Below are 21,370 nucleotides of genomic sequence, written 5' to 3'. Positions count from 1 at the left end.
CTGGAGCCCGAATAGAAAATGCTCTAGCCCCTGCAGACATTTTCTTGGCCCTCTGTGTCACTAAAAGACTAGCGTTTTGCGAACGAAGGTTACGAGACGGAACATAAGGAACAACTAAGTCGACGAGATATGAAGGCGCTAAGCCATGCAATGATTTATAGGTTAATAGAAGAACCTTGAAGTCACATCTTAAATGGACCGGGAGCCAGTGTAAATTGGCTAATATTGGGGTAATGTGATCAAATTTTCTTGTCCGTGAGAGCAGCCTTGCAGCAGCATTTTGTACTAACTGTAGACTTTTGATGCTGGACTTGGGAAGACCAGAGAATAATGCATTACAGTAGTCCAGGCGCGACGTGATAAATGCATGTATAATAATTTCGGCATCACCGGTCGAGAGGATTGGGCGAATCTTAGTAATATTACGAAGGTGAAAAAATGCTATTCTGGTTATATTCTTAATGTGCTTTTGAAAGGAGAGCGTTTGGTCAAATATTACCCCGAGATTAGTTACAGTATCACTCTGAGTGATAGTACGGTTATCTAGAGTTATAGCGGTTTCCTTAAATAAATGTTGATAACGAGCTGGACCAATTATCAACATCTCAGTTTTATCTGGGTTCAGACGAAGGAAGTTGAGAGACATCTATTGCTTGATCTCCGCAAGGCATGCCTCAAGATTACAACAGTCCCGCGGATCTGTCATTGATAATGGCATATATAATTGGGTGTCATCCGCGTAACATTGAAAACTAATATTATATTTACGTATTATGTTCCCAAGCGGAGTCATATAAATATTAAATAGAATTGGTCCTAGTACCGATCCCTGTGGGACACCACACGTAACTTTATAGAGCTCAGAGGACGCATTGCCATGGACTACTCGGTGCGTCCTGTCTGATAGATACGAATGAAACCAGCCTAGTGCTGACCCCGAAATACCAACACAACCTTTAAGACGCTCTAATAACATATTGAAGTCAACAGTGTCGAAGGCAGCACTAAGATCGAGTAGTAACAATACCGATGAAGTATTTGAATCCATAGCTAAGAGGAGATCATTAGTGACTTTAGCAAGTGCTGTCTCAGTGGAATGATTAGCTCTAAAGCCAGACTGAAAAGATTCATATCGATTATTAGCGACCATGTAATCAATAAGCTGCTGCGCTACTACTTTTTCAAGCAGTTTTGCTATGAATGGGAGATTTGAAACTGGCCTATAGTTACTGAGACAGTCCGGGTCAAGATTTGGTCGCTTAAGTAGCGGTTTAATAATAGCGGTTTTAAAGGCTGTTGGCACTATCCCAGAGGAGATAGACAGATTAATTATATTTAAAACGGACGGTCCTAAGATTTGAAATAATTCTTTAAATAGTTTGGTTGGAAGCGGGTCAAGTAAACATGTTGTTTGTTTAGCCGCACTAACTAATTGTGTAAGCCTTCCGAGGGACACGCTTTTAAAATTTGAAAGGGTTATTGCATGATCGTCGGCGGTCCCGACTGAGTGATCGGAATGGTCATCTTGATCTCATCCCTAATGGATTCAATCTTTCTTCTTCTTTTTGTTTTACGGCGAGGTGGCACCAGCTTCAATGGGCATCACCGACATCTACTGGTTGAAGTCATATGAACTGAAAAAAGAATGAATCACTTTAGGAAGTGATACGTTCACTCTCGTTCATTGAAAAGATTCGTTCTTTTGAACGAATCGTTCACTCGCGAGCCAACACTAATGCTTTCGCTACACACTGTGAGCGAATCAGGAAACAGGAATCGCGGTACACATTGGATCAGGCAAACAAGAACCAGGTGGCAGTCATACGTGTATTGAGGCAACCAAACCACCGCAGACTGACGGGCTTGTGGGGTTTAAATGCACGCCCTAATCAGACAGTAACAAGGGCACAGTTGGCAGCGATCAGCACTGATTAGCGTGTGCGGACCAGCGCCAGGGCGCGTTAGCCGGCCAGCACGGCTAGAGCAGAGCAGAGCCATGACATGTTTACTGTAGTTTAGACTGACTTTTAGAAACATTCTTTAGGGCTTCACTAAAACTCACAAAGTCAGTTTAATTTTAAAATGTTTTAAAAAGTTTAAAAATACAATAAAATGTTTAAAAATACGGATATTGATTCCACATCGCGGATTTTCACCTATTGCTTGGAACTGAAGAGGGAACAACAGCAATGTGGACATGTTCTATTAGGGTGGACTATCTCTGTACAGTATGATGCTCATATATGTACAATTCTTTTATTATTTTATGCAACCAAACTGCTCAATCAGAACACAAATACAACACACATTACTGTATGAACACACACACATAGGCAAACGCACACACTGGGGGGGGGTGGGGCCCCCCACACTCAGGTACGAAATGGTCTTGTGACAAGTTCCCGCCTCAGGGCCGAAATGGTCATGTGACAAGTTTCCGCCTTTCCAGACAGTATAAAACAAGCTGACCTGGAGACAGAAGTTGTTGTTTCATCTGCTGCCGTGCCTTGTGTATTGGCCGCCATTAAACAACCCAAGATCTTGCCAATAAAGAACCAACTCTAAACTCTACACCTTTGCTTTCCTGGCTCAACAACGGACATCCCGCACAACACGCAACAGAACCAATTATCAGCAATAAACAAGGGATCATTGTTGTCATATGCTTTAGAAATAAAAACGAGTTTGCAGAATGGCTTTATTTTGTAATATACGATACCAGATCTACCTTGTATGCCGACACCCAACTTTCTGTCTGGCTTGTGTGATTCCTTCAGCTTCATGAAAATACGCATGCGACTTCCAGCACCTTGAAAAATGTAATCCTTCCGAAAACCTTACGGAGCTCTGCATACAGTCCACATACACATCGCATCTGCTGTTAATTGACACAGAGGGCTCAACACATCTCTAATGCATCCGCTCCGCAGTCTGTGTTAATTAGGTGTTACAGACAGGCTTTGTCACATCATGTTTGCAGACGTAAAAAAAGTTCCAAAATGTTCGGTATGACACTTGGCGTCATGTGTCAACAATAAACGGTTGGCGGCAGCGAGCGCTGTTCTGCTTGAAGCCATTCTTGCACAGTGAAAACATACAGGAGGCGTGCCAGGCACTTGAGAGGAATGGTGTTTCTTCAGTAGACAAGCTTTACTTGCCTTTAAGAGAGAGTGGGCAAGCTTCTTCTTTTTAAATATCGATGCTAAAAGTAAATGGTATCAAGGCTTTTTGTCACAAGGTTAGTCCCAGTTCTAGTCGATTCTTGATGTCAACCCTACCCTGTGACAATGAGGTATAGAAAATGAATGGGTAGCTACATTATATTTTCATGAAATTATTTTTTTCATCTACTGTTTTTAAGACACATTTTTGGGCTTTGTGAAAATGGTAACATTTCTCTTACACAACCCACTTGAATTAGTGTTTTTAGTTAACTATGTATTCTATTTTAAAGTTACAAAACAAAGTCGTTCAACAGCGTGAAATAAGGTTTTATTTCACTGGAGGCAACAATCCTCAGAGAAGCCTGTGTGGTTTAGATAAGCAAGCGTACTGTCAACTCAGCACCTTGCTTAAGTGGTAAGAAACAGCCCAAATCAATACATCATTAATCATCAGTTTAATGTGGCCAAGCCCATCGTGGACAAGCATTAAAATGGAGGGATTATCGCAAGAAGAAATTAGGTTGATGGCTTGCATAGGAAGTTCGAAAGCTTCAACTGATAATCCAGATAAATGATGAGTGAAAAATCTGTTCAAGAATTGAACACCAAACAGATGGATTGCTCAAGGCTGTGTTTGTTTATGTTTATTTATGCACTGACATGATGCGTCTCCAGGCAAACTAGGCATTTATGTGATAGCATTTTTTTCCCATGACTTTTAAATGTTAAAAAAGCTTTCATCATGTGAGTGCATTCAAGTATTTACCAATTCAGGCAACTAAATGGATATTCATACACCTCTGACACAGAGAACAAGAGACATTCACATAACAGAAGCAATTCTTTGTGTTTATTGTACTTTGTACAGTAACTAAATCCAATTACCGGTTTATGTAATGTTCAGTAAATAGATGCGTGAACTCTCCACGATTGTCTGTAAGCATTTGGAAACAAAACGAAATTAACTAATGCATCCTGCTGGATATGATTTCGATGGAGAATTTCTGCTTTACATTCTACATTATAGCTATAAATTCTACATACAAACATTTGAAAATATTTCCCGTCCGTCTGTCTTGGCTTGCTATTTCCACTGTTCTACTACTATCATACTTTACCAATTTTAAAATCAAAGCAGAACTCTGACATTATACATACCTTCACAGTTTATCTACTTTTGCTCTATAGGTATACATTTTGCATGAAATGTGTCAGCCTTTGGAACATGTCACTTGTCGTGACTTCCCACGTGAGTGCCAATGGAATGAAAGAGAAGGATTTCTCAACTGCCACAAGAAATCGAGCAGGAGCTCAAGCAAGAAGCTGGAGTGGTGCAGTTGTCTTATGTATTTATTCACTCTCGTGATTCCCTTGAGTGACACCCGAGTGAGCCCCTTTAGTAAAGTGTATTTATGACTGCAGATTATTCCGCTAAAACTGAAGAAAAAGGCAGACTGTAAGAGTAAATTGCCTTTTTAATAGTACCTTTCTACCGCTAAAATATTTTACTCAAAAGGCTTTAGAGCATTCATCCATTTACAAAATGATTAATGATGATGGTATTTACATATTACAATGGAAGGAAAGTTAACTGCTCTTTCACACACTTATGTTCAAGAAAGCCTTCACAGGGCTACGGAGGAATTGTGGAATTCATCTGCAAATCATGACTTGTGAGATAAAAAATAAAGAAAAAATAGATATGCTTCAAGAATCTTTTCATCTTGTATCATCTGTCCAGCATGCTCTCTATCCCACGTAACCTGTTTAAGATTACAAGTGATCGGCCTTTCCCATGTAACATTGGGCCAGAAGCAGGAAGCACCCTGGTTTTGTTAGCAGTCAATCACAGGACATGTCTAGATTTTTCAGGGGGAATCATGTCACCAGTGCTGGAATTGGTGTATTTAATCATGCACTAATAATTGTAATAAAAAAAGATCTAGGTTTCTTGCAAGGATGGAGAACTAGGTGGATTTTCTGGTACTTGTGTCCGCAAATAACTTCATGTGCGCTTATGTCTCCTAATGGAGGTAGCAATGTCCTACTTGCTCCATTAGCCCAACATCATTAGCCTCGACTCATCTACTCTGGATAATGGAGTGCATACTGATACTCCATATAGAGGTCAGAGAAATATCGATACAATTTTGCCACAATGTGAGTGTAACTTAAAGCACAGGGTGGGGGGGGGGGGGGGATATGTGTAAGACACAGGTGCCAGATACGGCCCGCCACATCATTTTATGTGGCCTGCGAGGACAAATTGTGCATCAAATTTGTGTGTCGAGTAGTTGTAGTTGTTGGCTCGTTGAACTCTTGTTTTGTTAAATAAAGAGCCGTTTACCAAACCCACGTCTTTCCTGGTACTTTGTTAACGCTACAATATAGTTACTATATACTAGATCTCTGCAGCGCACGCGCGGCGTTGTTGACATAAGGAAGGAGGAATTTGATCGATGGATTTAATGATTTGGAGTGACACAGATGGTTTGATAATATTGTTATATGATAGTTATTTGAAATATACTTTATATATCGTTATATGGGTCTGTGGAATAATTAGAAATGCAACTTACAACGGGTCCAACGTGAGCATATGCGGCGCATATGCGGCATTGTTTACATAAACCACGATCGATGGATTTAACGAATTGGAGTGACACAGATGGTTTGATAAACGTGTTATTTATGTAATACTTACTTGAATAACTGAATGTTACGTCAGGCCCGTTCTTAGCTCCTCGTTTGTGTATATGTCACGTTAGCATACCGTATTGTTTAGTTGTTGTTTGTTGTTGAGTAATCCGAGGAGGAGGTGAGCAGCCACCAGGGGGAGCCAGCCGAGGAGAGGGAGAGGCGCCCCCCCAACCTCCGCAGCGCTGACCCCACCTCCTTCCCAGAGGCGCCCACGCCTCCCTCAATCATCCAATATTTGTTACCAGCAGCCAACATCAACATCCTTACCATCGAGCGCCACATTTCAATCCTTTCACACATCCTTAACAGCAGACAATGCCTCCAATCTGGTCACCAATTTAGCCTCAGTCCTTTGCAACAACGCCACCACATCCGTGTTGCGTTTCCCAGGGGGGAAATGCCCAGACCTCTGAGAGTCCCTTATCCAATCAGTCGATTTTTGACGTGCTTCTCTGGTGGGAAATTCTCCACATGAATTGCCACCACGGCATCAAATTGAGCCTGCACACTTCCATTCCCGTGGGAGTGCCTCCAGGTCAAACCAGTCTCCCCTTAGATCAAATTCTCCTTCCATATTGCGTATGTAATTAGAGGTTGCACTATCAATAACCCTCAACAAACGCAACACTATCCACGTATCTAGGATATATCCAAACAAGTACCAACAGCCCAACAGGACTGTTCAGGGCCAACGCTTTATTGTCCATCTTGCTCTATAGTCAAAGAAACAACGCCCTATAGACGCCCCCCCAACACAGGTGAGGCCTCTCACACGCAAGTACTCAAAACTCCTTCACAAACGAGTGACAATAAACCCTCCCCCACCCACACACACACACATTAGTGGACACAATGGACAATAGAAAGGCACAGGTGACACACCCAGGGAGCACACTCCAGCAGTCCTTTCACAAGCAAATTACAAGAATCACGCACCCCCCCTTTCACACTCCAACGTCCGTGGAGACAAAGAAAGATGGAGATGCACAGGTGAGACACCTGGGGATCACGCCGCAGTAGGCCTTTCACAAGCAAATTAAAACAATCACGCACAGCTCTCTCACTCACATTAAAATATCGCAGGGGGGGAAACGCCGCAGCCAACTGATCACACCATCACATTAAAAAATTGGCGGGAGAAAACGCTGTGGCCAAACGATCACACAATGAGGAATCCTGTTTACCAATTGTTTATCTCAAACAACCCAAACACCGTTCCACAAGTCGTAAACCTCGAAATTAATCGAGATCGCAAAAACGCACTACAGAGGAATTCCGTTCTCAAAAGTTTATTCCAAACAACCCAAACACCGTTCCACAAGGGGTAAAACCTAAAAATTAATCGAGATCGCAAAAACGCAACGCCGAGGAATCCTGTTTTTATCTCAAACAACACAAACAACATTCCACATATACCCCAACAAAGGAACAACTCCTGTCCACACCCGTCCACTTTATTCTACTAGAACAAGTTCATGTGCACAAACCCGTTCAACTCACGGCAAAATACGCTTAGCGCCAGACAGGGCAATGCCACCACGGTGCGGAGGTCGCAGTTGCGCGGGATGTCCGATGTTGAGCCAGGGAAACAAAGATGTGAAGTATAGAGTTGGTTCTTTATTGGCAAGATCTTGGGTTGTTTAATGGCGGCCAGTACACAAGGCACAGCAGCAGATGAAACAAAAACTTCTGTCTCCAGGTCAGCTTGTGTTATAATGTCCGGAAAGGCGGGAACTTGTCACATGACCATTTCGTACCTGAGTGTATGGGGGGCCCCTCCGTGAGTCGTCACCTTATCGTGGTGGAGGGGTTTGCGTGCCCCTATGATCCTAGGAGCCATGTTGTCTGGGGCTTCATGTCCCTGGTAGGGTCACCCATGGCAAAAGGGTCCTAGGTGAGGGGCCAGACAAAGCACGGCTCAGAAGACCCCATATGATGAAAAAGATATATGGATTTCGTTTTCCCTCGCCCGGACGCGGGTCACCGGAGCCCCTCTCTGGAGTCAGGCCTGGAGGTGGGGCTCGAAGGCGAGCGCCTGGTGGACGGGCCTTCGCTCATGGGGTCCGGTCGGGCATAGCCCGAAAAGAAGACATGGGTCCCCCTTCCAATGGGCTCACCACCTATAGGAGGGGCCAAAGGGGTCGGGTGCATAGTGAGCTGGGCGGCGGCCAAAGGCGGGGACCTTGGCGGTCCGATCCCCGGCTGCAGAGGCTGGCTCTAGGGACTTGGAATGTCACCTCTCTGGCTGGAAAGGAGCCCGAGCTGGTGTGTGAGGCAGAAAGGTTCCGACTAGACATAGTCGGACTTGCCTCCACACATAGTTTGGGCTCTGGTACAAGCCCTCTCGAGAGGGGCTGGACTCTCTTCCACTCTGGAGTTGCCCACAGTGAGAGGCGTCGAGCAGGTGTTGGCATACTTATTGCCGCCCGGCTGGGCGCCTGCACATTGGGGTTCACCCCGGTGAGCGAGAGGGTAGCCTCCCTCCGCCTTCGGGTGGGGGGACGGGTCCTGACTGTTGTTTGTGTCTATGCACCGAACGGCAGCTCAGAGTACCCACCCTTCTTAGAGTCCCTGGAGGAAGTGCTGGAGAGCGCTCCTTCTGGGGACTCCATCGTTCTACTGGGTGACTTTAATGCTCACGTGGGCAATGACAGTGAGACCTGGAAGGGCGTGATCGGGAGGGACGCCCCCCCGATCTGAACCCGAGCGGTGTTCTATTATTGGACTTCTGTGCTCGACACGGATAATGAACACCATGTTCAAGCATAAGGGTGTCCATGTGTGCACTTGGCACCAGGACACCCTAGGCCGCAGTTCGTTGATCGACCTTGTAGTCGTGTCATCGGATTTGCGGCCGCATGTTTTGGACACTCGGGTAAAGAGAGGGGCGGAGCTGTCAACTGATCACCACCTGGTGGTGGGTTGGCTCCGATGGTGGGGGAAGATGCCGGTCCGACCGGGCAGACCCAAACGCTCTGTGAGGGTCTGCTGGGAACGTTTGGCAGAATCCCCTGTCAGGAAGAGCTTCAATTCCCACCTCCGGCAGAGCTTTTCCCACGTCCCGGGGGAGGCGGGGGACATTGAGTCCGAGTGGACCTTGTTCCGCGCCTCCATTGTTGAGGCAGCCGACCGGAACTGTGGCCGTAAGGTTGTTGGTGCCTGTCGTGGCGGCAATCCCCGAACCCGCTGGTGGACACCGGCGGTAAGGGATGCTGTCAAGCTGAAGAAGGAGTCCTATAGGGCCTTTTTTGCCTGCGGGACTCCGGAGGCAGCTGACAGGTACCGGATGGCAAAGCAGAACGCGGCATCGGCGGTTGCTGAGGCAAAAACTCGGGCGTGGGAGGAGTTTGGCGAGGCCATGGAGAATGACTTCCGGACGGCTTCGAGAAAATTCTGGTCCACCATCCGGCGTCTCAGGAGGGGGAAGCAGTGCACGGTCAACACTGTTTACAGTGGAGATGGTGTGCTGCTGACCTCGACTTGGGATGTCGTGAGTCGGTGGGGGGAAAACTTCGAAGACCTCCTCAATTCCACCAACACGCCTTCCTTTGTGGAATTAGGACCTGGGGACTCTGAGGCGGACTATCGAATCTTGGAGGTCGAAGTCACTGAGGTAGTTAAAAAACTCCTTGTTGGCAAGGCCCCGGGGGTGGATGAGATCCGCCCGGAGTTCTTAAAGGCTCTGGATGTTGTGGGGCTGTCATGGCTGACACGCCTCTACAGCAATGCGTGACATCGGGGACGGTGCCTCTGGATTGGCAGACTGGGGTGGTGGTTCCCCTCTTTAAGAAGGGGGACCGGAGGGTGTGTTCCAATTATAGAGGAATCACAATCTTCAGCCTCCCAGGTAAGGTCTATTCAGGGGTGCTGGATAGGAGGATCCGTCGGGAGGTCGAACCTCGGATTCAGGAGGAGCAGTGTGGCTTTCGTCCTGGCCGTGGAACAGTGGACCAGCTCTACACCCTCGGCAGGATCCTCGAGGGTGCATGGGAGTTCGCCCAACCAGTCCACATGTGCTTTGTGGATTTGGAGAAGGCGTTCGACCGTGTCCCTCGGGAGGTTCTCTGGAGGGTGCTTCGGGAGCACGGGGTGCCGAGCTAACTGATAAGGGCGGTTTGGTCTCTGTATCACCGATGCCAGAGTTTGGGCCGCATTTCCGGCAGTAAGTCGGATTCGTTCCCAGTGAGGGTTGGACTCCGCCAAGGCTGCCCTTTGTCACTGATTCTGTTCATAATTTTTATGGAGAGAATTTCTAGGCGCAGCCGAGGCGTTGAGGGGGTTCGGTTTGGGGACCTCAGCATCGCGTCACTGCTTTTTGCAGATGACGTGGTGCTGTTGGCTTCTTCAGTCCGTGATCTCCAGCTCTCACTGGAGCGGTTCGCAGCCGAGTGTGAAGCGGTTGGGATGAGGGTCAGCAACTCTAAATCCGAGTCCATGGTCCTCTGTCGGAAAAGGGTGGAATGCCCTCTCCGGATCGGGGATGAGATCCTGCCCCAAGTGGAGGAGTTCAAGTATCTTGGGGTCTTGTTCACGAGTGAGGGCAGGATGGAGCGTGAGATCGACAGGCGGGATCGGTGCAGCGTCGGCAGTAATGCGGACTCTGTACCGGTCCGTCGTAGTGAAGAGAGAGCTGAGCCAAATGGCAAAGCTCTCGATTTACCGGTCGATCTACGCTCCTACCCTCACCTATGGTCACGAGCTATGGGTCGTGACCGAAAGAACGAGGTCCAGGATACAAGCGGCTGAAATGAGTTTCCTCCGCAGGATGTCCGGGCTCTCCCTTAGAGATAGGGTGAGAAGCTCGGTCATCCGGGAGAGACTCGGAGTAGAGCCGCTTCTCCTCCACGTTGAGAGGAGCCAGATGAGGTGGCTCAGGCATCTCATCAGGATGCCTCCTGGACGCCTCCCTGGGGAGGTGTTCCGGGCATGTCCCACCGGTAGGAGACCCCGGGGACGACCCAGGACGCGCTGGAGAGACTACGTCTCTCGGCTGGCCTGGGAATTCCTTGGAATCCCCCGGGATGAGCTGGAGGAAGTGGCTGGGGAGAGGGAGGTCTGGGAGTTCCTCCTAAAGCTGCTGCCCCCGCGACCCGACCCCGGATAAGCGGAAGAAGATGAAGGATGAAGGTGTATGGGGGGGCGTCACCCCCCTGTGTGTGTTCATCCAGTTGTGTGTTCTGATTGAGCAGTTATGTTTACATAAAATAATAATTTTTTTTACATATATGAGCATCACATTGTACAGAGATTGAATATGTACACATTGCTGTTGCTCCCTCTTCACTATCTAACTCGTACAGAAGAACACTGTAAACAAAAACAACTTTGTGATTAACTACTGTTTCTTAGATTCTTAAATGCTCAAACAGTTTTTACTTAAAGCGCTCAAAACATTCCCCATAGAATTACCAAAAAAATGTCCATAACATAAAAATAACATTAGGGGTTTCTGATTGACTAAATCTGTGTCAGTTTATAAATCAAGCCTACTAGGCTTAATGACGTGTCTCGCAAACCTGGTTCTGAGAGCAGTAGTCTCTGCAGGTGAGACTTAGGATACCACAGCAGGTGGATGTGGCTGCCTCCGTTGGAGCTGGCAATGGTGTTTGCTGCTGCGGTGGTGAATTACTGTCTTGTGCAAATGTGTGTAGAGGTATTAGGTGTTGCCGATTGCGTCTCACCACCCCCTGAGGTAAATCCACAGAGTAAGACCTCAGAGTGTTGTGGTGTTGGAGCACAGTTCCAGATACCTTTGCGTTGGTTACCCATACACGTATTCCTGGTGACAAGTCACTGAGCGTTTTTGGCACGGTGACACCTGTTGTAGTTTTCAGCATCAGCAAATGCTTTCTCCCTTTCCTTCCGGGTGAACATGACACTGTCGGGCAGTGTAGGGTCTAGCTGAGAGGGAAGAGTCGGCACTGTAGTGCAAAGACGTTGGCCCATGAGGAGTTGCGCTAGACTGTACCCAGTCTGGAGAGGTGTGGCTCTATAAGAGAGAAGAGCAAGGTAAGGGTCCTCCGCCTTTTTCAGGAGGTTTTTACACAGTCTGGACTGCCCTTACCGCTTCACCATTACTCTGTAGAAATCCTGGGCTGCTTGTGATGTGCGTGAACCCATATGAGGTCGCAAAGGAGGCGAAGACTTGTCCAGAAAATTGTAGCCCGTTATCCGACATCAGGATCTCTGGGATGCCATGGTGAGCAAAGATTGACTTAAGATGAATGATGACGTTAGTGGACCTGGTGTGAGATAACTGTGCAATCTCCACGTACCTGGAGAAGTAAACAATAACAAGCAAGTATGTTTTACTTCCCAGGACAAACAGGTCTGCCCCCAACTTTTGCCATGATCTTTCAGGGCACCCTGGTAGCATGCGTGGCTCTTTTGGGTTATGTCGCTCCTGTATGCATGTCCTGCAGTTCAGTACCATTTCGTTCTCTTGCTGGCGCCCCGGCCACCACACAGACTGACGTGCACGTGCTTTGCATTTCACGACACCCAAGTGTCCATGTAATTTGACTAGCACATCGTTCCTCATTGCAGAAGTTATTACAAGTCGTGTGTCTTTTCGCAGTAAGCCATCTTTCACTGTTAATGTAGCTCGCTCCGGCCAGTAGTTTTTCAGCACTGGTTCCTGTATTGCATGTGCTGGCCATCCTTCCGTGCACATGGTCATGACACGTGAGCAGACACTGTTGGCTTTCAACTGCTCTTTCAGGTTTGCAGTATATGATGAGCTGACAGGTAGACTTTCAATGACAGTTCACATATATGTTTGTGCTCTACTCCTCATCAGCTCCTGGTCATCAGCGGACATGCGTGACTTTACAGGTGCGCGTGACAGTGTGTCTGCTGTCCAAAGTGACTTTCCTGTTACGTGCATGATGGAGTATGAGTAACGGATCAGCCTCATCCTGAAACGCTGGATTCTCGGTGGAAAATGATCCAGTGCGTGGGCTCCAAGCAGGCTGAGAAGGGGTTTATGGTCGATCTCCAGGCAAAACTCCTCCACCAATGCGTATCGTTGCTCAACTGGAGTGAGTGACTGTGATGCCTGATCCACAGGCTTCCAGTCTTCCTCCCATTTCTGGAGAAGAACGCCCCCCCAAACCATACATTAACGCATCAGCAGATACTTTGGTGTCCCTGTCTGGGTCGTACATAGCCAGCACAGGAGAGGATAGAGCTTTCTTTAGCGCTTCAAACGCTGCTGCCTGGTCCCAGTAGTTTTTCTTCGAGAGGAGGTCACGAAGCGGTTTATCATTTTCAGCTAGCTGGGGAATAAACTTACCCAGCTGGTTGACCATGCTCAGAAAACTCCTTAATTCACTCACATTTGTGGGCTCTTTCATGTCTGTGATGGCCTCTGTCTTTCTAGGGTCAGGGCGGTTGCCTGCAGCTGTGATGATATGGCCCAGGAAGACTACTTCGCTTTTGGAGAGTTCACACTTGTCCACATTCAGTGTGATGCCTGCTTTTTCCAGTCTTTGTAGCAAGGCATAAAGTCGGGTGTCGTGCTCTTCCTGGTCCTGCCCCCACACCAACATCATCGATGGGACAAACCACACCATTGAGTCCCTCTGTGATCTCCGCCATCCTGGACTGGAAATGTTTGGGCACAGAGGTGATGCCAAATGGAAGGCGGTTAAAGTGGAAACATCCGAAGGGTGTTATGAATGTAGTGCACTTGGCTGACTCCTCCGTTAATGGAATCTGCCAAAAGCCCATGTTGGCATTCAACTTGTTGAACAGTTTTGCTCCGGTAAGCGTTCCCAGGCTTTGTTCCACAGATGGGAGAATGTACTTATCACGACACACATACACATTCAAGCCGGTTAAATCTACACACAACTGCACCTTTTTTTTTTTGTCCTTTTTGGGCACGACCACCATGCCGGCACACCAATTAGTTGGCTCCCCCACCCAGCTCCAGTCGGTAGCCTTCCACTCATTCACAGCCACGGCCCTCCCATCAATATAATCACCTGCACTTGTCACTACTAGTCACGTAGCTAGTCCCTATTTAAATACCACACAACAGTCAGTCATTATTAGTACGTCCTCTCATGCTACCCGTGCCTCTTTCCTAAAGATTAAAGTCCCAATGATCGTCACACACACACACATCTGAAATTTGTCCTCTGCATTTAACCCATCACTGTGTGATTTTAATCCATCCCCTGGGGGAGAGAGGAGCAGTGAGCAGCAGCGGTGCCGCGCTCGGAAATCATTTGGTGATCTCACCCACCAAATCCAACCCTTAATGCTGAGTGCCAAGCAGGGAGGTAATGGGTCCCATTTTTATAGTCTTTGGTATGACCCAGCCAGGGTTTGAACCCAAAACCTTGCAGTCTCAGGGCGGACACTCGACCATTAGGTCACTGAGCTGGTCTTGTGCCTTGCTTTGATCCTAGTTGCCGACCGGATTTGCCGTGTACTGACTGACTACAACTGCTCGTCCCGACCAACTGCGCGTTGCCGATAACGCTCGCTCACCGCCTGCTCCGACCAACTGCCTGATCACGACCACGTCCTCGTCTCGCCCCACGAAAGCGGTGTTGAAAATGAATGGATGCATTCATAGACACTAAAGTAGAAATACAGATATTGGAATATAAATATGTTTAAATAAAAGTTGAAGCCTAACCCTAACCCTATCAACTCCAGCTTCATAAGAAAATAGATCGTTGTTGCTTTATCATGTATGTATATGCTTATTGTTAACTGCAGAGAGCTTAAAATGATGCATCTCCTTTAATTCAAACCCCAATTCTGATTATGTTGTGTACAACATCAACAAAACTGAATACAATAACTTGAACATTATTATCAACCTGTATTAAAATTAATATGCTACAAAGACAAGATATTTAATATTCAAATTGATAAACCTTTTTCCCCAACATTTGTGTATTGTATCCTATATTTGTTTTCATTTTACACAACCACCAACTTAATTGGAATTTGGGTTGATATAGCCTTGTATATTTAATGGAAAGAGTTGCTGTAATTATGACTGAGTAAATGTTATTGATAGCCTATGACGCATTCCAACTAGCATACAAATGTCAAGACAGAGACAGAGTGACCATGTGCAGCAAGTGGGGACCAGCAGACGACAGAGCCAGAGCCGAAGCCGATTGCTGACTGCCGAGCGGCAAACTGGCAGGGAACAGGAACCAACCTGATGGAAAGAGCAGCAGAGGAAGCATGCAGTACAGTGGAGTGCAGTGCGTAATTGTGTCTGGGCTAAGCAGGTGGTCGGGATGGGTGATGATCAGAAAGTGGTCAAGGACGAGCAAACGGTCAGGACAGGTGATGAGTAAAGCGTGGCCAAGAATGGGCAAGTGGTCAGGAAGAGCGGCAAGCAAAGCGAGTCGGGTCAGTACACAGACAAGGTTGGCGACGGGTATCAGTCAGCAGAGCAAAGTGAGCATACAAGTGGCATCACAGAGCAGGATAAGAGGATGAACGGGAGTCCAGAGTTTAAGTAGGGCCGGTTAACAAGCGGGAACAGGTGCTGGTGATTAGCTGATTACATGGGCGTGGATGTTAACGATTGACAGTCAATGGACCTTTAACACGTGACAACAAATTCTGCTTCTGTCGCAAACTTAGAAATGAAACTTGAGAACCCCTTGTAAAGTCCTTCATCAAGTAAATAATAATAATGTTTCAATTTGTGAGGAGTTATGAGCAAGGATAGGAAAGTTCCCCTCATTGCTCCCAATTGGTCGTATAACTTCTCAGAAAAACGTTTGTACTTAAGAGCAAGGCATGAGGGTAAATTTTCGAAAATGTGTGGTGTACAAGTGGCCCATCCCGAGATTTAAATAAACAAGGAAGTTAAAGTTAGACTGTTTGATCTGTGATGCTCACAGCACCTCTGCTGATGGGGAAGAATTCATCCTTTCAGCGGGAGGGGACTACTCCATGTATTAAATAAACATGGATTTTATATTTCTTTATCCCGATGTGAAACAAATTCAAATCACATGGAGGGAACCTCAAGAGCAAAATTACTATGGGAATAGCAGGAATATACTGAAGCAGCTTAAGCTAGAAGCGCATGTGAGGTGTAATATTTATCATATATTTTTAGTTGTACCGAATAGTGGGTATATCGTAAAGTGCTGTTATGACTATGGATCCATAGGTTATGAATGTATAAAAGCATCATATATTACAAACACTCAACAAACGAAATTTTAATGTTTAAATATTTAATATTGTGAATTCACAAGTCTAGGAAAACAGTTTGTTTCAACTACTGTTCAGTTTATATTAATAAGAGATTTGACAAGAAAATATTGTTCATGTTATATTAAGTGATTTGGTAAGAAAAACATGTTTAAAATTTAGACAGGATTTGGGTTAGGTTGGGCAATTGGACATTTTTAGCAAGTTGCATAAAAAAAAAACCTTCAGATTATTGGGCTCTGTGCCCTATATCTTGAGTGTGACACATGACAGCTGTGCTATTGAGTATGCATCCTTTGTATACCTGTCATGATTTCATCCCTGTTCTTATGATTGAAGAGCTACTATAGCTAGACCCAGTTCCAGGGTGTATGACAGGGAAAAAACCCCAAAAGTGTTTATTTCAAGGCTTAACCTGACGAGATGCTGATGTCTGGGGTTGAAACTGAGGAAAACGGTAGGACTGGCTGACTACCAGGCCATCTTGTGAAGCAGGGTGGAGCAAAAACAGGGGAATCAAAACTGGCAGGAGGACAAGCAGTGTTGAATTGCCTGCAAAGTTAACTGAGGCGTGTTTGACAAACCAATTAGAGCTTGATAATTTGGCAAAACCGGCGATTGAATGAGGTTCTGTATGAAATATAAATCTGCAAACATTTGTCAAATTTACATCATTTCCTATTCACTTATTGTATTTTGATGTCAGAATTAATCAATCTGTTTTTAATGTAGATACTTTATTGATCCTCAGGGAAATTCAGTTGCCAGCAGTATGAATGAATAATTAAATATATAAATAAACAATATAAATATCGGACATGACAAAAACGACAAAAAGGACCCAAAATTTAAATAAATAAATATGTCATGAAAGGTTTAATTAAATAAAAAATATCGTAATTTTCGGACTATAAGTCGCGTTTTTTTTCTTAGTTTGGGTGGGGGGGCAACTTATACTGAGGAATGACTTATATGTGAATTTTTTTCACAAATTTTCAAAATAAAAAAAAAAAAAGGGAAACCGCGATAAACGAACCGCGATGTAGCAAGGGATTGCTGTAATTTGAATTTCAAGTGATGTTAGCGGTGCGGCGGGTGTTTACATAAAGAACAAGGATTCGATCACGGGATGACGAAGATGACAAAGGGCCCCACGTACTACCGGCATCATTAGCGGCTTTGTTTGTTAATGACACGGAGGACAAAGAGTTTGAAGGATTTCATGATTTGGAGTGACACAGAAGGTTTGAAAAAGTATTATGGCTTTTACGCACGCCCGGTCCTACTCGATGGAGCTCTCTTTCACCTCCGTGGATGGAAGTCGGGGGCCGGCGCTCGGCCGGGTGGCTGTCCGGGGACGGTGGATGGGGCTCGAATGTGGCTTTTACGCACGCCCGGTCCTATTTATGGAGCTCTCTTCCACCTCCGTGGCTGGAAGTTCAGTAGTTGTTAGCTCGTTGAACTCTTGTTAAATAAAGAGCCGTTTACCAAACCCACGTCTTTCCTGGTACTTTGTTAACGCTCCAATGTACTAGATCTGTGCGGCGCGCGTGCGCGACATTGTTGACATGAAGGAGGAGGAATTTGATCGATGGATTTAATGGTTTGGAGTGACACAGATGGTTTGATAATATTGTTGTTATATAAACCCACGTCTTTCCTGGTACTTTGTTAACGCTACAATATAGTTATATACTAGATCTCTGCAGCGCACGCGGCATTGTTGACATAAAGAATGAGGAATTTGATCGATGGATTTAATGATTTGGAGTGACACAGATGTTTGATAATATTGTTGTAATATAGTTATTTGAAATATACTTTATATATCATTATATGGGTCTGTGGAATAATTAGAAATGCAATTTACAACGGGTCCGACGTCAGCATATGCAGCGCATATGCGGCATTGTTTACATAAAGCATGATCGATGGATTTGAATTGGAGTGACACAGATGGTTTGATAAACGTGTTATTTATGTAATACTTATTTGAATAACTCTGAATGTTACGTCAAGCCCGTTCTCAGCTCCTTGTTTGTGTATATGTCACGTTAGCATACCGTATCGTTTAGCCTGTTGTTGCTGGTTCATGTCTGTTTTTGGTGTTGGATTTTGACAAATAAATTTGGCCCAAAAGTGCGACTTATACTCCGGTGCGACTTATACATGTTTTTTTTTTTTTTTTACTTTATTGTGCATTTTATGGCTGGTGCAACTTATACTCTGGAGCGACTTATAGTCCAAAAATTACGGTATATGGAAGCTGTATGTATGTTGAATCCTTTGCCATCTACGTTAAAGGTCCCATGCTTTTTTGTATACTCTGCTGCTCTGGGTCAAAGGTTTCTGCATAGATGGAATCAACAGGAAGCAACATGTGGTATTGAATGTCTAACAAAGATAGCTTGCATGATTGATGCATATGAGTCTCATCTAGGGTTGAGAGGTCATATGTTGCTTGTCTGTAGGTCGTCAGGGATCAGAGCTCCTTGTTAACATTCTGTCCCACCACACTCCCGGAAACCCATCAACTTTAAACACAGACAAATTATCTCGTGGGTTAAATTTAAAATCAAATCCATCCCTCATTCTGGATGTTTGTAAAGTGTCCTTTTTTTTCACAATAAAAAGGAGATTACTTCCCTTTCTGCGTCCTTCTTTCCATTTGTCTTCCCCTCTCATTTTCCCTCTAATTTGGATTGAGGATGTTTCCTCTTGCATGGAAAGGAATCAAGATGCAGCCGTGCAGGAAGACTAAATCAAACACAACAAAGAGTTTTCACATGTGCATGACTGTGCTTGTGCGCCTCGCTTGAGTGCCAGCTGACAAACACATAAGGCTTTTCGGAGCCAGCTGCTCCAAGAGGACAGTGGCATCCAAACACATTTCATACCAAGCCTTCATTCTACGGCAGTGACAGAGCACAATTAAAGACAAGCAATACATGAACAAGCAATATAATCTTTGGCTATGCCTTCTGAGAGGTTGAGTTAAAATTTTTAATCAGGTCAGTTGGTCATCAGATGCCATGTATTCACTTATAGGCAGCTGCCTTCAGAGCTCTCCATTGTGATCTGAGAGATTTTGTGAAAGCACCTCCTCAAGGCTGACTTTCTCAAATTACTAAAGGGCTGCTGGAGAGCCAGACAATTTCCCATGTAGCTTTACTTAATTACCAAAAGGTGACAACTGAGGAATCACTTTTGTAATCTCAACATTATTTCATGGAAGAAAGATAGAATATTCACCAGTTTGTGGGATCGCTGGAAATGTCTGCTGTTTAATTTTTTTTTCCCCATAATGAGCCATGAAGGAGTCCTTTTATGCCTTTTTGACTGTATATCTCTGGGCTATCTATATTCAAAAGTAAATGAAAAAATAATAACTCTTCTTCAGTCTGGATGCTTTTTCAATTTGAATTACCATCTTCCATATCCTTGCCTGGAAAATGGTCTGAATTCATGGAAAGGTCAAAATTAAATTAAAAATGGAATGGACCTGCCAAGGGTAGAAATGCAAATGACGCACAGTTCATTAAAATATGAGATATGTGTCAAACACTGATGTCCCTCTTACATTCCCATTAACATAGTGGAGAACATTATATGTATTTTCAGAGTGCTTGAGTTAGTGATACCACATTTACTTTGCCCTTAAGTCATCAAAGCCTGTCAGCATGATGGATAAAATGCATGCGTATAATAAAGAAAGCCACCCATAGGACTATAGTATTTTAGCAATAGCTGAGAATTAAATAGGCTTGATGACAGAAGAGTTTTCAACACAAGCACAGCTGCGAATCTGAATCGTGTTGGAGTGCAACATTACACAAGGATGATCCTATTTTGTACTGAGATTGTGTATGCATGCATTTGCGTGTGTCTGTCAGTTTTTGCGTGTGTATGCTTTTATAAACTCCTTGAATGTGATAAATCTATAAGTATGTGATTAAAAGATGGATGGATGGATGGATGGATGGATGGATGGATGGATGGATGGATGGATGGATGGATGGATGGATGGATGGACGGACATGGAAATTGAATGAAATTTTGTGTAGGTTCAATGTTTCTGTTTTGTAGGACATGTAAGAATATCAACCTCTTCTATATACTGCTTTTTTTAAATTACCGTAATTTTCGGACTATAATTCGCTCTGGAGTATAAATCACATCAGCCATAAAATGCACAATAAAGTGAAAAAAAAAACCATATATAAGTCGCACCGGAGTATAAGTCGCACTTTTGGGGCAAATTTATTTGTCAAAATCCAACACCAAGAAAAGACATGAACCAGCAACAACAGGCTAAACGATATGGGATGCTAACGTGCCATATACACAAATGAGGAGCTGAGAACGGGCCTGACGTAACATTCTGAGTTATTCAAATAAGTATTAAATAAATAACACGTTTATTAAACCATCTGTGTCACTCTAATTTATTAAATCCATCGATCGTCCTTTATGTAAACAATGGCGCGTATGCGCCGCATATGCGCGGTGCTGCTGACATCTGACTCATTGTAAGTTGCATTTCGAATTATTCCACAGACCCATATAACAATATATAAAGTATATTTCAAATAACTATCATATAAATACAATATTATCAAACCATCTGTGTCACTCCTAATCATTAAATCCATCGATCAGTACCAGGAAAGACGTGGATATAGTAAACGGCTCTTTATTTAACAAAACAAGAGTTCAACGAGCCAACAACTACTGAACTGTAACGATAAAAAGATATACAAGTAGCTACACAACATAAAATATATCAAATAACTATAACATAAATAAATTGTTCAAACCTTGTGTCACTCCAAATCATTAAATCCTTCAAACGTGGGGCCCTTCGTCATCTTTGTTATTTTGTGATTGAATCCTTTGTCCTTTATGTAAACAACCGCCGCGCGGCACCGGTGACGTCACTTGCAGTTCAAATGACAGTAATCCCTTAATACATCGTGGTTCGTTTATCCCGGTTTCACTACATTGCGGATTTTTGAATTTTGAAAATTTTTGAAAAAAATCACATATAAGTCGCTCCTGAGTATAAATCGCCCAAACTATGAAAAAAAACGCAATTTATAGTCCGAAAATTACAGTAGATCTGTGCACATTTTATTTCCTTAATGGCCACTGAAACATTAGGGAAGCCAACATTACAGCCACTAATTTGTATTCATGTCAAGTTTGTCAGCAGAGTCAATAAGTGATGGAATATTTCTTTATTGTTCATTACTTCCTTGAGGCAACTTTGAAAAGACAACCAGAAAATAAACCTGCTGAAGTTA

The 21,370-nt window shown here is 44.5% G+C and overlaps 1 long non-coding RNA gene across 1 annotated transcript in view; it reads right to left on the bottom strand.

The window, feature by feature from the left end:
- Nucleotides 1–16,914: 16,914 nt before the first annotated feature.
- Nucleotides 16,915–21,370, bottom strand: part of LOC147050586 (uncharacterized) — a 29,405-nt gene continuing 24,949 nt past the window's right edge. Inside the window, exon 3 of the long non-coding RNA XR_015067276.1 lies at nucleotides 16,915–18,824. This is a non-coding gene — a long non-coding RNA (uncharacterized LOC147050586). The remainder of the gene's footprint in view (nucleotides 18,825–21,370) is intronic.

Source organism: Syngnathus leptorhynchus, chromosome 9 (genome assembly GCF_054491065.1).
Source record: "Syngnathus leptorhynchus isolate UIUO chromosome 9, UIUO_Slep, whole genome shotgun sequence".
Lineage (NCBI taxonomy): Eukaryota > Metazoa > Chordata > Actinopteri > Syngnathiformes > Syngnathidae > Syngnathus > Syngnathus leptorhynchus.
The sequence above is the reverse complement of the archived record's forward strand: the minus strand, read 5'-3'. Positions and strand labels throughout refer to the sequence as shown.